We start from the raw sequence: 13563 nt of genomic DNA, 5'->3' as shown, positions 1-13563 counted from the left end.
CCTTAAGGAAGCAGCCAAACTCCCCGAGGAATGGGAAGCACCCCCGGATAGGTCATACTGAGCTGTAGGCTTGCGGGTCCTAGAGCACCCAGCGGGCATTTGACCCCGAACCCTCCACTGTCCTGCCAGGGCCAGGCAGGGTTGTTTTCCTTCAAGGGGTTGACAACCTCTGGCATGCACGCCAAAGTAGGCTTGCAAATCCATTAGCACTGGCACTGGGACCAGCTGCAAAGCTCTCTCCCTCTCCCTTCCCTTGCTGTTTGTGGGCACCGCTAGGCATTCACTGGGGGAGCTGGCCCGGGGACAGGGTCTTGTCTTAAGAGCCTGTGCTGAGCTCGAGGCCCTCCTTGCCCCCTCTACCAACCCGAACCACACCCCAGCGCATCAGACAGAAAGATCATGCTCTAAGCGGACCAATTGTGAGACACTGTCCACACCTGCCCTAACCGATAGGTGAAAACAGAGTGTGGTTTGCTTCAAGAGCCACAGAATGCACAGGTGAGAGCCACGGTCTCCATGCCACCAAAGGCACAGAGCCTGTTTCTTAATCTCAAGAGCCAGAACAGATGACAACGAAGCATGATACAAAATAAACCCAGGGGCACCTGGGTTGGTTTAAGCGTCTGACTCTTGGTATCGGCTGAGGTCATGATCTCACGGTTAGTGAGATCGAGCCCTGCATTGGGCTCTGCACTGTAAGCGTGGAGCATATTCAGGGTTCTCTCTCTCTCTCTCTCTCTCTCTCTCTCTCTCTCTCTCTCTCTCAAAATAAATAAACTTAAAAAAATAATCAACATGATCCCTTGAGCCCATAGCCCCTTCTAGCCTCTACTATGGGGCACCTGGGTGGCTCAGTAGGTTAAGCATCTGACTCTTGGTCTTGGCTCCAGTCATGATCTCCCGGTTCATGAGTTTGAGCCCCACATCGGGCTCTGCGCTGATGGCACGGAGCCTGCTTGGGATTCTTTCTCTCTTTCTTTCTGCCCCTCACCTCCTGTGCTCTCTCTTGCTCTCTCTCAAAATGAGTGGGTAAACTTTAAAAAAGAATAATACACCCCAAACTGCTTTATGTTGAGATCTCACCAGATTCTGCCCACTTGAGTCAGAACAATGTTCAAGTGAACTCAGCCCTCACAGGGGCCACTGAAACATTTGAGGCCAAGACTTGGAGGCCTTGAGTCTTTTTTTTTTTTTTTAATGTTTATTTATTCTTGAGACAGAGAGAGACAGAGCATGAACGGGGGAGGGGCAGGGAGAGAGGGAGACACAGAATCCGAAGCAGGCTCCAGGCTCTGAGCCATCAGCCCAGAGCCCTACGCGGGGCTCGAACTCATGGACCGCGAGATCGTGACCTGAGCCGAAGTCGGACGCTCAACCGACTGAGCCACCCAGGCGCCCCCTTGAGTCATTTTTGAAGATGCCACGAGCCCAAGCAGGGAGCTATTGTCCCTCGTTTACTTCACATAAGAGGCAGCTGTGGTCTCCCAGAGGAGCCGCCATGGAACGTAGGGCTGAGTGTACTTCCAGGAAAGGCCTCCAAGAGGCCTTTTCTCTCCCCCTGTTGGGCTCCCCCATGTCTGAGATCTCCACCATTAGAGCCGCTCCTTCACGTTAAGGCACCGAAGGTCCTTTGTGTTGATATGGCAAATATTTCAGAATATAGGCTATTGGCTGAACATCTGCCCCTTGAGCCACACTGCCCGGGTTTGAATCCCAGCACCACCACATACCAGCTGTGCAATCTTGGGTGAGTCGCTTAACCTCTTCACTTCTCTGCGCCTCAATTTTCACACGTCGAATGGAGGCAACAATGGGAAGGTCAGTTTGAGGATTCAATGAGCAAATGCATGTGAACAGGGGAAGTGCTAGATGTTAACATCATGACAGGCTCAGATTGGGAAGGGCCTTGAATGCCAGGCTAAGGAACAATGCGGGCTCAGGTTCTGCCTGGTTCCCAGAGCCTAGTCCTCCCCAGCCCATGACTGGGGACAGTTTCTGAGGATCATGCAACCCTCCAGCTGTGAGCTCAGCTCTGCCCCAGGCTCTAAGCCAGAGGGACATCAGTGGCCCCAGCTCAGCACTCTGGGGCTCTGCCTGGGGTCACCCTTGCTGCTGGGCCAGTCCTAACTCCGGCCTTCGGCTCTGATAACTGGGCAGTCCCCTTGGGTCCATCATGCTTCAGTTCTGGCTGCTAAATCACTGCCTTTCCCCCCAAGCTTGCTTTGGGGACCTTTCACCCAGGTAGGAAATTGAGACATAAGGCACTGAGAACCATTTGGCTGCTATATGGTAGCAGATTGGGTTGCGTGTTCCAGACCGCAAGGATTCCGTGAGGGGAAAACTCACTTCACAATCTAGTTCAAGTTCTCAGTTCCTCAGAGCACTACCAAGCGAGCCTTTGAAATAAAAATGATACTGGATCTTTAAAGGCAGCGTCATTATCATCTAAAGCCAACCGCCTCATTCTCTTTGGGGAACCCCCAAAAGGAACAGGGTCAGGCCCTTATTGGCTTTCACAAACCCTCAGCATCAGGTTCAACTTGGGAACCTTGATTCGTCGCATCATTCCCATAATCCGCTCTCAAAATGACAGCCCATGGGCATGGATGGTGCACAGGATTTGTTTATACCAGTGCTTCTCAAACGATCTGTGGTGAAAGATAAGTTATTTATCTTTTTTTTTTTTAACTTCCAATCTGTCACAAGCGGATACTTCTGTAAAATAAAAAAAAAAAAAAAATGAATCATGCGCTTAGACGCCGCAGTGATATCAGATTTCCGTAAATGCTTCTAAGCTCTCAATTTCTGTTCTTACACTGTCGGACTGGCGTCAGTCCACAGACCGCACCATTCTAGGCCTCTCTGGATTCCATCTGCTCAGTGAGGAGTTGCTGACGGCATGCTTAACGGACTCCCCAAGAAAGGCTGGCTCTGCTGCGATCGTGTCCGTTCCCTGCCCAAAGCAATGATGGAAGGGAGGCCAGCCCCGGTGGATCTACCACTCGCTAGCGGCCATGTGACCTTGGACAAGTCGCTTAGCCTCTCTGAGCCTCTGTGTCTGCATCTGTAAAACGAGTACCTCTCTTGTGAGGCTGTTGTTGGAATTCAATGGGGTATAACACATGGAAAGCAGTTGTTACGGTAACCGGCATGTTGCTGACTCTGCGTGCTCACTAAAGCGATATCATCTATGGGGCAGTGGGACTACATACTGGTCAAGAGCCCGGGTTTAGGAGTCATTGCACGTTTGGCTTGGAATGCCAGCACGGCCACCTGATCTATTTGTCACCTGTAAATGGAAATGACACCCGGACCTACCCCCTAGGGCTCTGAGGAGGGTTCAGCGCTCAGCTCCGCGTCTTACACGTGGTCAGTGCCCAACGCCTGGTAGTTAGATTCCAATTCGGCCCACATCCTCTCTCCAATCCTAACCCCTGCTCTGCCATCGACCACCCGGAGGGAAACGTGCCCTCAGCTGAGAAAATAAGATTTGGCAGTCACCATTCTGGCATCTGAAACCAGAAACTATGCGTCGCCGAATCAGCCAGAATCTTTTGGTTGTAATTGAGGGAGCATGGGCATTGGAGCCAAACAGACCCGCGTGAATACTGGTTCCATGGCATACTGGCTGTGTTTCCTTGAGTCGGTGGCTCGAGCCGTCAGCACCTCAGCTGTCCCACGTGTAACATGGAACCAAGGCGATGAACCAGTTGTCTCCAGGGTGGGACAGGATGATTCACTGAGGTGTGGGCAGAAAATAGCAGAACTTCTGTTTAAATTTATCTTGTGACAAAATCATAAGAGAAATTCAAGTGTAATGTACACACCACACGGGTTGACGCTGGCACCCTCCACCATCCGGTCCCTTTGTAAGATGGTCCCTGATGGATATCCTGACGGAGGAACAAGAATTCCGCGACACAGAAACACTGATGGTGACGCCGGCCCCCTTTCGTTTTATTTTCAGCTTATTGCAAAGTTCTGCAATTTCTGTGTCGGGCTGTGAATTTACAGATTATATCATCTGGTTTTAACTAAACCGGTCCTCCCCAAATGGAAAAGTGGCTTGAAAAGATTCCTACAAAACCGCAGCCTGAATGAAGATAATATAAAGAACAGAAGTACAAATGGGCAAAGGAAAATGGCAGAACTAATTCATCTTCCCTCCTCGCGTGACCTTCTCATCCGGCCCCGTCGCAACGTAACAGCAACAACCCGTTGGTTCTGATAAGAAATCAGCCAAAAGTATCAATTTCTTGATCTGGCTGCCGGCGGTGAATTTGTCAAGCTGTACGTCCTACTTGTTTCCCGTTTACATTAAAAAACTGGGCATCCACAACAAAGTTAAACCTCTACTACTTTTCCGGCAATGTTTAACATCACGTGAGTTTCAACACAGCACTCTGTTAAGTCTCACTAAATGTAAAGATACATGTTTAGAAGCTGCGTTTGGAGTTTCTTGCTAAATAATGAGAGACAAAAGTTCGCAGATCCTTTTGGTTTTGAAAACACTTGTTTTTCCGGTCCTGGTAAGAACTGGTCAAAACAAATCCATGTGAAATAACACAGTGACAAACTAAGATTCATTGTTTTGTCAGCAAATACTATTGGAAGGCATCTAGAGGCCATTGCTGAAGAGCTGAACAAAGTGTTAGAATAAATGATAGTGTGGGGAGCTTGCTGTACAGCTGGATAAAATGTTTCTAACATTTGAAGCTTTGTATCTACAACGCTTTTGTTACAGCTAGATTCTGTTTCATCAATGAAATCCACAAAGAATTACTTTTTTGCCACTGCTAAAGAAAGATATAAATAAAGAGGAAGATGTAGTCTGAACCAAAAAATGACTACTTTACTTCTTTTATTTGATTATTTAAAAAAACATTTTTTTTAAGTAGGCTCCACGCCCAATGTGGGGCTTGAAACTCATAACCCTGAGAGCAAGAGTCTCATGCTCTCCTGACTGAGCTGGTCAGGTGCCCCCTAATTTTTAAAAATATCTTATAGAGGGGCGCCTGGGTGGCTCAGCCAGTTAAGCGTCTGACTTTGGCTGAGGTCATGATCTCACAGCTCATGGCTTCGAGCCCCGCATCGGGCTCTGTGCTGACAGCTCGGAGCCCGGAACCTGCTTCGGATTCTGTGTCTCCCTCTCTCTCTGCCTCTCCCCTGGGGGCGCTCTGTCTCTCTTTCTCTCAAAAATACATAAAGATGAAAAAAATACCAAAAAAATCTTATACAAAAACTGGAAATACAGTTTTTTGCACAAACGAGGCGCCACTTTGTTGGGAATTCTTTTCCAAAGGTGGGGGTGGATTTCAAGGTAAGTTTACTGAGAAAGTTGGCAAGCTGTTACAGCTAAGATGTTGAAGCCTGAGATACGCAAAGTGTTTTAGGATTCATCCAGAATGGTATAGAAACTAGACTTTTGAAATACAGTAAAATCTTCACAGTGCTCTATTTTGTAATAATAGGTAGAGAATGACACTCCCATTGTCACTCTGGTACCACACAGACGCTGTTTATTTTGGGACAAAGTCCTTTAACGAGTTTTCAATCTAAAAGATAAGCTTTTCTTTCACACAAAGATACGCGTTTCAAATTTACTGACTTCTTCCATGGTGTCCTATAGCAGTCAGTGAACCTTTAAAACAATTATAAGCACTCTCAATCTAGCTAGTCAAGGTTAAATTGATATTTTAACAATGAGTGAGAAAGTAACTGCTTTGGGAGGAAACTCAGGACATGGAGAGAACATTTGGAAAACAACTACATGTGTTTTCACTGTTATGTCATTTTATTGCCAAAAATGATGTGAGTTGCATACCTAGAAAACCTCTCATATCTGCACACTTAAAAACCTAGGACTGACATTTTCTGCCCTGGCTTAAAATCTTCCAAATGTAGAGTTTTTGTGGGTTTGGAAGACATTTGTTAAAAACACAAAAGTGCAACGGGCGCTGATTGGTTGGTAAGAACAAACGATCGACATCAGGAAACGTGTCCGTTCACCAGGTGAATTTCATCGAAAACCATTGAGTAATCAGTGGGTGGAACTGAAAAATGGCATCATGACGTAGTGAGCCAGCCAGTGGAGTTGTCTTCTGTTGAGGGCTGTGTGTCTTTTTGAGACATCATTCTCATCTATGACAGCCCCTGAAACCAAGTGCTGAAATAAACCAAGCTCAGAACCACATCTTTGCAGAGGCTCATGGCCGGCTCAGCCAGAAGAGCAAGTGACTCTTGCTCTCAGGGTCATGCGTTCAAACCCCATGTTGGGTGTGGAGATTACTTAAAAAAATAATAAAGGGGTGCCTGTGTGTCTCAGTTGGTTAAGTGTTGGACTCTTGATCTCAGCTCAGGTCTTGATCTCAGGTCTTGATCTTAGGGTCGGGAGTTCAAGCCCCACATTGGGCTTCACATTAGGCATGGAGCCTGCTTTAAAAAAATAATAATAAAATAAAAATAAAAATAAATCTTAGGGGCGCCTGGGTGGCTCAGTCAGTTGAGCTCCCGACTTTGGCTCAGGTCATGATGTCATGGTCTGTGAGTTCGAGCCCTGCATCGGGGTCTGTGCTGACAGCTCAGAGCCTGGAGCCTGCTTCAGATTCTGTGTCTCCCTCTCTGACCCTCCCCCATTCATACTCTGTCTCTCTCTGTCTCAAAAATAAATAAACATGTTTTCTGCCCATTTCTTCACTGGATTATTTGTTTTTCAGGTGTGGAGTTTGGTGAGTTCTTTATAGATTTTGGATACTAGCCCTTTGTCCGGTATGTCATTTGCAAATATCTTTTCTCATTCCGTGGGTTGCCTTTTAGTTTTGTTGATTGTTTCCTTTGCAGTGCAGAAGCTTTTTATCTTCATGAGGTCCCAATAGTTCATTTTTGCTTTTAATTCCCTTGCCTTTGGGGATGTGTCAAGTAAGAAATTACTGCGGCTGAGGTCAGAGAGGTTTTTTCCTGCTTTCTCCTCTAAGGTTTTGATGGTTTCCTGTCTCACATTCAGGTCCTTTATCCATTTTGAGTTTATTTCTGTGAGTGGTGTAAGAAAGTGGTCTAGTTTCATCCTTCTGCCTGTTGCTGTCCAGTTCTCCCAGCACCATTTGTTAAAGAGACTGTCTTTTTTCCATTGGATATTCTTTCCTGCTTTGTCAAAGATTAGTTGGCCATACCTTTGTGGGTCCAATTCTGGGGTTTCTATTCTATTCCATTGGTCTATGTGTCTGTTTTTGTGCCAATACCATGCTGTCTTGATGATTACAGCTTTGCAGTAGAGGCTAAAGTCTGGGATTGTGATGCCTCCAGCTTTGGTCTTCTTTTTCAAAATTACTTTGGCTATTTGGGGTCTTTTGTGGTTCCATACAAATTTTAGGATTACTTGTTCCAGCTTCGAGAAGAATGCTGGTGCAATTTTGATTGGGATTGCATTGAATGTGTAGATAGCTTTGGGGAGTATTGACATTTTAACAATATGTATTCTTCCAATGCATGAGCATGGAATGTTTCTCCATTTCTTTATATCTTCTTCAATTTCCTTCATAAGCTTTCTATAGTTTTCAGCATACAGATCTTTTACATCTTTGGTTAGGTTTATTCCTAGGTATTTTATGATTCTTGGTGCAATTGTGAATGGGATCAGTTTCTTTATTTGTCTTTCTGTTGCTTCGTTGTTAGTGTATAAGAATGCAACTGATTTCTGTACATTGATTTTGTATCCTGTGACTTTGCTGAATTCATGTATCAGTTCTAGCAGACGTCTGGAAGTTTTCCTTCCCTTTCTATTTTTTGGAACAGCTTGAGAAAGATAGGTATTATCTCTGCTTTAAATGTCTGGTAGAATTCCCCAGGGAAGCCATCTGGTCCTGGACTCTTATTTGTTGGGAGATTTTTGATAACAGATTCAATTTCTTTGCTGGTTATGGGTCTGTTCAAGCTTTCTATTTCTTCCTGTTTGAGTTTTGGAAGAGTGTGGGTGTTTAGGAATTTGTCCATTTCTTCCAGGTTGTCCAGTTTGTTGGCATATAATTTTTCATAGTATTCCCTAATAATTGCTTGTATTTCTGAGGGATTGGTTGTAATAATTCCATTTTCATTCATGATTTTATCTATTTGAGTCATCTCCCTTTTCTTTTTGAGAAGCCTAGCTTGAAGAAATGGGCAGAAAACATGAATAGACACTTCTCTAAAGAAGACATCCAGATGGCCAACAGGCACATGAAAAGATGCTCAACGTCGCTCCTCATCAGGGAAATACAAATCAAAACCACACTCAGATATCACCTCACGCCAGTCAGAGTGGCCAAAATGAACAAATCAGGAGACTATAGATGCCGGAGAGGATGTGGAGAAACGGGAACCCTCTTGCACTGTTGGTGGGAATGCAAATTGGTGCAGCTGCTCTGGAAAACAGTGTGCAGGTTCCTCAAAAAATTAAAAATAGACCTACCCTATGACCCAGCAATAGCACTGCTAGGAATTTCCCCAAGGGATACAGGAGTGCCGATGCAAAGGGGCACGCGTACCCCAATGTTTATAGTAGAGCTTTCAATGATAGCCAAATCATGGAAAGAGCCTAAATGTCTATCAACTGATGAATGGATAAAGAAGTTGTGGTTTATATATACAATGGAATACTACTTGGCAATGAGAAGGAATGAAATATGGCCATTTGTAGCAATGTGGATGGAGCTGGAGAGTGTTATGCTAAGTGAAATTAGTCATACAGAGAAAGACAGATACCATATTTTTTCACTCTTATGTGGATCTTAAGAAACTTAACAGAAGACCATGGGGGAGGGGAAGAAAAAAATAAAAAAGAGGTTAGAGAGGGAGGGAGCCAGAACATAAGAGACTCTTAAAAACTTAGAACAATCTGAGGGTTGATGGGGGGTGGGAGGGAGGGGAGGGTGGGTGCTGGGCATTGAGGAGGGCACCTGTTGGGATGAGCACTGGGTGTTGTAGGGAAACCAACTTGACAATAAATTTCATATTTAAATACACAAATAAATAAATAAATAAACATTTAAAAATTTTTTAAAATAAATCTTAAAAAAAGAACCACACTTTTGCATAGCTACATTACAGTGTTAACCTGAGGTTTTTAAAAAATGAAGCACACGTTGAGGCGCCTGGGTGGCTCAGTCAGTTAAGCATCCGACTTCAGCTCAGGTCATGATCTCACGGTTCGTGAGTTCCAGCCCCTTATGAGGCCTGCATCAGGCTGTCAGCACAGAGCCCGCTTCACATCCTCTGTCCCCTTCTCTGCCTCTCCCCTGCTCGTGCTGTCTCTCTCTCCCTCCCTCTCAAAAATAAAGGTTAAAAAAATGTTTAATGAAGCATATGCAATCACATTCTCTTCTGAAAAAATGTATTAATGAGAACATTGTAGTGACAATCAAAATCGGTTTTGTACTATAACTAATATAAGAAGTTTAAACTGTTTGAAATCCATTTATTTCATCCTTGTCTCATCCATGAAAGTGTCCTTTGCGGGGCACCTGGGCAGCTCAGTCAGTTGGGCAACCGACTTCGGCTCAGGTCATGATCTCACGGTGTGTGGGTTCGAGCCCCGCGTCGGGCTCTGTGCTGACAGCTCAGAGCTTGGAGCCTGCTTCGGATTCTGTGTCTCCCTCTCTTTCTCTGTCCCTCCCTCATTTGCTCTCTGTCTGTCTCTCTCAAAAATAAATAAACTTAAAAAAAAAGACACTATCAACAATAGCAGAAGTATGGAAGGAGCCCAAATGTCCATCGATGGATAAATGGATAAAGAAGATGTGGTATATATATATACAGTGGAGTATTACTCCGCCATCAAAAACAATGAAATCTTGCCATTTGCAACTATGTGGATGGAACTAGAGGGTATTATGCTAAGGGAAATTAGTCAGAGAAAGACAAATATCATATGATTTCACTCATATGAGGACTTTAAGAGACAAAACAGATGAACATAAGGGAAGGGAAGCAAAAATAATATAAAGACAGGGAGGGGGACAAAACAGAAGAGACTTTTAAATATGGAGAACAAACAGAGGGTTGCTGGAGGGGGTGTAGGCAGGGGGGATGGGCTAAATGGGTCAGGGGCACTAAGGAACCTACTCCTGAAATCATTGTTGCACTATATGCTAATTTGGATGTAAATTTAAAAAAATTAATTAAATTTAAAAAAGAAGAAACAGTTAAAAAAAAGAGAGAAAATGTCCTTTTTGTGTATGCTTTATAATATACATCATATATTAGAAGAGTAACGCACATCATTCTGAAATTACAAAACACTCAAATGTGGAGACTACTGGCTCAAAACACTTCCATTCGAGGGATGTACAACCAAAAAAGTTGGGAGACCACTGCTTTAATGGTATCTACCTTGTCTGAAGCGCCAACAAGATCAGGAATGTAATGTGCTTGGCACATAAGTCCCCAGTCGGTGCAGGCTGTAACGGTAGCCTCTGTATCAGTGATGTACGAGAGAGGGTGTAGAATTCGATCGAAGGCGCGAGCCTTGCAGTCAGGCAAAATGGGGTGGGTTCCCCCGACACTAGCCCGGTGAACGTGGCCACATTATCTTCACTGGGCCTCAATTTCTCATTAGTCCCCATTTCTTAGAGTTAATGTAAAGATTAGAGAGAATGCACTTCTTTGGTAACAGCTTTATTGAAAACAGCTTTATTGAAATATAATCCACATACCATACAATTCACCATTTTATTTTAGTTTAGTTGTTTATTTTTGAGAGAGAGAGAGAGAGAGAGAGAGAGCAAGTGGGGGAGGGGCAGAGAGCGAGAGGGAGACACGGAATCCGAAGCGGGCTCCAGGCTCCGAGCTGTCAGCACAGAGCCCGACGCGGGGCTCGAACTCACGGATTGTGAGATCATGACCTGAGCCGAAGTCGGTCGCTCAACGGACTGAGCCACCCAGGCGCCCCGGAATTCATTATGAAGTGTACCCCTGAGTGATTTTTAGCATTATGCAACTATCACCACTATCTAATTCTGGAACATTTTTGACACCCCAAAAGGAAGCCTGTACCCATTAGCAGTTGCTCTCCAATAGCCCTTTCCTGCCCCCCACCCCACCCCCCCAGCCTAAGCCATCACTAACCTACTTTCTGTCTCTATGGATTTGCCTCTTCTGGATATTTCGTATAAATGGAATCAGACAATATGTGGTCTTTTGTGTCTGGCTCCTTTCACTTACCATAATGTTTTCGAGGTCCCTCCATGTTGCAGCATGTGTCATTATTTAACGTCTTTTTTTTTTTTAGCACCAGGTGGGGACAGGCAGAGAGAGGAGAATAGAGGATCGCAAGCGGGCTCTGCACTGACAGCAGCGAGCCTGATGGGGGGCTCAAATTCGAGAATCGCAAGATCACAGCCCGAGCTGAAGTCAGACGCTCCAGCGGCTGAGCCACCCAGGCACCCCTAAATCCTTTTTGTGACCGAATAATATTCCAGTGCATGGATACGCCTTGTTTTGTTTATCCATGCATCTGTTGGCCATGGGGATTACTTCTACCTTTTGGCTGTTGTGAATAGAACTGCTCTGAGCTTTCACGTATGATTATGCACGTTTAATATCTGGCACAGGGCCGGCCAGGCACCCAAGTGCTTAGTACCGGCAGGTAGGTGTTATCCTTATCATTAGGGAGTGCTACATTGGGTAATTTGAGGCACAGGGCATCTGGATTAGAAACAAAAGGCAGAAGGCACCACGTAGGACATTCACTTACTGCACAGCGTTGCTGACAGCTGACCCGCAGACCGGTTCCACCACGTTTGAGCTGTGTGGCTCTGGGCAGGTCACTTAACCTCTCTCGGCCGTACGTGTGAATTGGTTACAAATACTGTCTTTTCTACATGCCTCCCAGGCTTGCTGCCTGGGTCAAAGAAATAATGAAAAAACATGAAAGCGCCTTGAAAACCACAAGGGATTATTATTCCAAGCATAACAGACTACAGAAGCCTACTCCTCTTGAATAAAGTAAGGAAACACCTTATTCTGTTCACCCTCCTCCTTCTCTCTCCAGATTGCTCACATTCTCTTCAAGATGACACCCTGGCCTTCTCATCACAGCCCCTGATGCTTCTGCTTCCTTCTCTGCATCTACTTAGGGACCAGGGGTGAGAAACCGGGGTGAAAACTTGAATCCACACCGACAAAGGACCTGCAACGCCTCTTCCCCGCCCCTCCCCGGTGGAAATCCGTGCGACCTTTCCGGTTCTCTCCATCTCTAGTTGGCTAGCGCGCCCTCGTGTGTGTCCGCGTGGTAATACTTCGAGAAAACGTCCGGGATGTGACATTTTCACAGCAGTATCAATATGTGTAATGGAAATTTTTTTTTTTTTTTCTCTCGTCACACTTCAGGGTCCATGCTTGACACGTGGACTTCAGTTAAGCCATTGCAGCCCAAGTCTTAGGAAGTTTCCTATTTGCAATAGGGCCTGGGCCTAAAGATTTCTTTCTGCTCCCTGCATGCCCCTTCCTCCTCAGCCATTTTGAAAAACCCTTGGTCTCATCATTGTTCACAGATCAACTTGGTCTCACCACCTTCTCCTACGCTAAGCTTACCCTGGTCCCAGAGTAAGAGCATAACTTTTTTTCCCCCAAAATGTACATCCCGCGGCGCCTGGGTGGCTCAGTCGGTTGGGCGTTCGACTTCAGCTCAGGTCATGATCCGGCTTTGTGAGTTCGAGCCCCATATCGGGCTCTGTGCTGGCAGCTCGGAACCTGGAGCCTGCTTTGGATTCTGTGTCTCCCTCTCTCTCTGCCCTTCCCCTGCTCGCACTCTGTCTCTCAAAAATGAATAAAAGCATTTAAAAACAATTTTTTAAATGTATATCCCCACTTTACTGAAGGACTGGCAGGGGGCAGTAATTCCAAAGTAGTAGGAAAGAATTTTTAAAGTGTCATTTGTTCTATCATCTAAGGAAAAGGTAATCAGAATGTTAAACTTTTCACAGGGGTATCCTCAAGTAAAGCCCTGACACGTGGAAAGGGGGAAATGACAACCAGAGACAGGCCTGGCAGTGTGCACCCACACACAAACACACACTCAAGCATACGCTCGTGCACGCACGTTTGCACACAGCCACACACTCTTTGGCTCAGTGGGAAAGGAGCTTTCTCTCCTTCACTGAGAATCATGTGATGATATCAGCACAGGTCTGCGGAAGAAAGGAAACATATTTGGCACTTCTATATTTGGCACTTCTAGAATGTTCTCTGCCCCCTGCCATCCTTCCTGACAGGTCAACCACAGCTGAAAAATGAAAAAACGACCAATGAAATAGGAAGTTCTAATTCAAATGGTCCAGGATCTGTAAACAAACCCGGAGTATTTATTGTATTTTATTGTTTTATCAGAGAGGCTGGCCGGAGAAAGACACCAGGCATCGCCATTTGAAATGCAAACACCCGCCCTGAAGGCACCTTTGGGGGGGGGGGGAGACTGTTTCCAAGGGGTTGAGGGGGGTCGCTCCACTCCCTCTGGGGGTGAGCAGTCACCTCAGGTGCCGGGCGTCTTCATTTTAGGAGGGTCAGTCCTGTTGTTTCTGCGTTCTGCCTCCG

Source organism: Panthera onca, chromosome X, assembly GCF_046562875.1.
Source record: "Panthera onca isolate mPanOnc1 chromosome X, mPanOnc1 haplotype 2, whole genome shotgun sequence".
Classification (NCBI taxonomy): domain Eukaryota; kingdom Metazoa; phylum Chordata; class Mammalia; order Carnivora; family Felidae; genus Panthera; species Panthera onca.
Note: the sequence above shows the minus strand (reverse complement) of the source record.